Source organism: Pinus tabuliformis, chromosome 9 (assembly GCF_031772625.1).
Source record: "Pinus tabuliformis cultivar Carrire ecotype Pingquan chromosome 9, CPIR1, whole genome shotgun sequence".
Lineage (NCBI taxonomy): Eukaryota > Viridiplantae > Streptophyta > Pinopsida > Pinales > Pinaceae > Pinus > Pinus tabuliformis.
The window spans coordinates 1,667,897,377-1,667,901,644 of NC_142307.1; positions in this window are offsets into that span (position 1 = coordinate 1,667,897,377).

Consider the following 4,268-nt stretch of genomic DNA (forward strand, 5'->3'; position numbering starts at 1 on the left):
AGCGCAAACAACTCACTTTGCAGTTAAACATTCATGGTAGAGAGAGAATGAGCTTCATTAAAGAAAAATCTCGATCAGGTGATCTAGGAGAGGGATCAGGCAATAAAACAACCACAAAAGTTGAAGGATGTGGTTGAAGAAACATGCCACGAGGTTCCATGCATTGATGTCCAAGAAGAGGAACCAGTGGAGGACAAGGCCGTCAAGCTCGAGGTTGCAGTAAAATGATACAAGGATAATATCACGGACGTGAAATTTACATATGAGATGAAGATAAGTGAGCTACAAATGTAGCTACAACCAACTACACCAAAGTAAGTGTGAGAGCAGAGAGAGGCCAACCTGAAGGGGTCAATGGATAGCATCTTCACAACAGTGGAAGATTGTGGGAAGCTATTGGATGTGAGCATATAGATTTGGACTTCGCTACAAGAAGATACAAATGCACATAAACTACAAGATGATATTCAACAAAAGGTCAGTAGCTAGAGGAGATTCAGACAATTGTGAGAACCTTACCAATCTCACAGAATCTCGCAAAGTTCAATGAGGTAAATTCCCTCCAGAAGAAGATAGAGGAGATGAGGAAGGAAGAGTAGAATTAGAAAGAGACAAATCATCCATGGTAGGATGAGACTCTCCAAGTGTCACAAGCAGTGGATGAGAAGCTTCAAGAGCTTCGACAGAGAGAGGAGGCAGTGATGCAAAAGGCTACGAGACCAAGAACATAAGCACTGATAAAGGAAGTGCACAACGAAGAAAAATAGGTCACAAGCATTCTGCAGCAGTTCAACAACACCTACAACAACATTGCAATTAAGATTAGAGGAAAATCGGCTAATTTACTCTGGACGAGTCACATGTGAGTGTTGGGGGCTTGTTGGGTGCAACCCAACCTAGCCTACATTTTGGAAAAGATATGAATTTTGCGGGGTGGAGTAAGCAATGGAGTGTGCAAAAGAGCACATTTATATTGCACAGTGTTGTAATGGCTTCGAGGTGAGTGGAAGCCCCTCCTTTTTGTAAAAGTGTGCGATTTTTTAAGGGATCAAAGGGTTTTGGGACCATAGTTGCTTGTTTTAAGGAGTCCATGGTATTTGGACCATGGCATTTTGATGATGTAACCCTACAATGTAGTAATATATATATGTTAAGATAATAAGAAGAGATATCAACCAATTTTGATCCAGATTGGCATTATGGGTGAATTATTTTGATTCGTAATTTGGTAGCAAAGGAGAGGTTCTACAACTAAGTGCGCAGATAACCTGCAACTTAGTGCACAGACCAAGAACTGGTTGTTATTTAAAGATTCCTTATATTAAGAAATAGTTCTTATGGATGTAGCCCTGCACTGGGGTGAACCACGTTAATTTGGTGTTTTTATGTGTATATTTTCTTATTATCTGTTGTAAAGTAGAATTTAATATAGTTGTGTTTTACTTCAGTGCAATGATAGTTTATGGTTTTATATGGCATGTCTAAGCGATTAATATAATGTGGCGAAGTGATTTATAGATGTTAACGATAAGACAACATAATAATACCACATCTGCTAGTCCCTCAAGGCTACAGAAACCTGGTTCTGCATCGTCCCATAACCACTTCAGGTGAAACTGTGATATGCTTGTAGGTCGTTGCCCAAAGCGCCAGTGATCAAGGGTTTTGATGGTGCGTAGTATAGATTGATCCTAGGTGTTACAGATCCATTTGGGAACATCAAATCCCAACATTCAGATCAGTGATTTAGGACTCATCAAACACTAAAATAAGTTGTTTCATGCCATAAACAAGTCAACCCTTTGAATGCCTCCTTCCCAGAGAGTTTCATGACTTGAAGACATTCAGAGATTGCCTCTAGAGGGACCAACATAGGTAAGCCCTTATGAAGGTTTGCTGTAGAGCATCTAAGTCCATTGCCAAGGTGCTCTGCAGAGCACTCAGGCTTCCTTTCACCTGCACTAGGTGAGAATGAGTGAAATTCACATAGGGTTTTGGAATATTCTTATCTTGTGGAGTCATATTGAATTTTCCCTGTCTTATCAACTCCTGTGAGCTCGAAAATGGATGAGGAATGAGTTAAGGATCATCCTATCCTCTCATCCCTTCTTCCATGGAACTAATTCTAAGTATGGAAGGCCATTCAATGTCATCTTTAATGACAAAACCTCCTTCATCTTCCTATAAATTGACCACTCATCTAATTGATCAGGGGCTGGCTGGATTATGTTGAATTGTAAGGAGATAATGTTGCTATGAGACTTGACTTTGGAGCAAATGATGTGATGCCACAAGCTTGTCTTGCTTTTGATACAATGTGGATCGGATCCAAGCTGGAGGAATGACTTTGAATCAAACTCTGATGGTTGTAATTCCTTCTTCTATCTAATAAAGTGTTTGAACCTTTTTCCATATTTGTGTTCTTTCATAATGCTTATATGTATGAATTGCTTCTGATTCCTTTCATTTATACTCAATGGATCATATGCTTTGATCGTTTTTTTCTTATGTTGTGTTGACAGGGTACTTTTCAAGCGGATTAAGTACGGGAAGGAGCGATAGAATCGATGAAAGGGAGACGAGAGTAAAGCAGAACTACAAGTAGGCCTTCTATCCTCTCTTCTTATTTATTGCTTATGGGGAAAGTCTAAAACACTTTAAATTATTGTTCTAGGCACAACTACTTGTCTAGTGAATTAGTGTTTATCCGTAGATGCTAAATTCTCGAAAACACTAGGTCAGCCCAAATCAAGCCAACACTTCCCCCCCTACTATTGTTGTCATGATAAGGATTAGTAATGGTTGGTTATGGTTAAATATGATTGATCATTAGCGACCATGTTAACCATTGCTGGGCACGTTTAACCATGGTTGAATATGGTTGAACTTCTTGTCAATGTTTGATCATCGTGAGTTTTTTAAAGAATGAATATAGTTATATGAGGATGGTTATCTATGGACAAGTATTATTGACTACAAGAGAACATGGTTAACTATGGTCAAGTATGGTTGACTATGGGTGAACATGACTTACCATGGTTGGCAACGTTTAGAAATAAATTAATATGGTTGAGCATCTACAGTATGCTTGATAATGTGATTGACCATGGATGTTCATGGTGGTCATGGTTGACAATGGTGACCCTCATTAACAATTGTCGACTTGTTTCAAGAATGGTTGAAAATGGTTGACTAGGTTTGACCAAATTGGCAATGGTTGATCATTGTTGATCATGTTTTCTATGCTAGATATCTTGACTATGGTCGGCTATGGTTGACTATTTTGTCTATTTGGTGGTGTTCACTATGATCAACAATGTTGCAATCATTGGAAATTGTGAACACAATTAACTATTGTAAAATTGATATTCTGTCACCATGTTCAACCATGCTCAACAGTTGATCATGTTTCAACATATTTGACAATTAATACTATGATAATGTATAATAACCATGGTTAACCCATAGTATGAGGCATACACTATATGTCGTTGGGCACATTATAATGATGATTACTGTTGGTCACATTGCAGCAATGACATTTATTGTTCATAACGGTGTGATGGCATTTGTTATTCTACACATGATGTTCATGTTGACAATGGTTGACCATGTCCAATAATTGTGGTGTCATGTGAAATGCCATCTGTGATGTCATTTATTATTCCACACATGATGCCAATATTAACAATGGTTAACCTTTTTCAACCATGTTTCCATGGTTGAGTAGTATTAACCATCCTGATCGAGTAGACACTTATTGGAAATGGGATGACCAAGTTTGAGCATAGTCAGTCATGGTTTTCTAGGTTGTCTATGGATTACCGTGATTAATTATTTCTAAATAAGGATAAATATAGTTAATTATGACCAAAATATGGTTGAATGTGGTTAACTATGGTTAACTAAGATTAACTATAGCTGGTATATAGTTTACTTAGGTTTACCATTTTTTATTGTAGTTGACCATGATTGATGATGTTTGAAGAGGGTCAACCATGGTTGAAAATGGTTAATGATGTCTAAACATGGTTAACAAGGTTGAAGAGGATTTACAATGCTTGGACAAAGGTTAGTAAGGATTTACCATAAGTGACCATGGTAGGCCATTGGTGACAAGGATTGGCGATGATCGATTATGGTTAAATATGGTTGATCATTAATGACCATGATAATCATAGTTGACCATTTTTTAACTATCTTCAGCATGATTAAATAGGCTTGAGCTTCTTGTCCATGTTTTATCATAGTGAGCTTGTTCGACCATG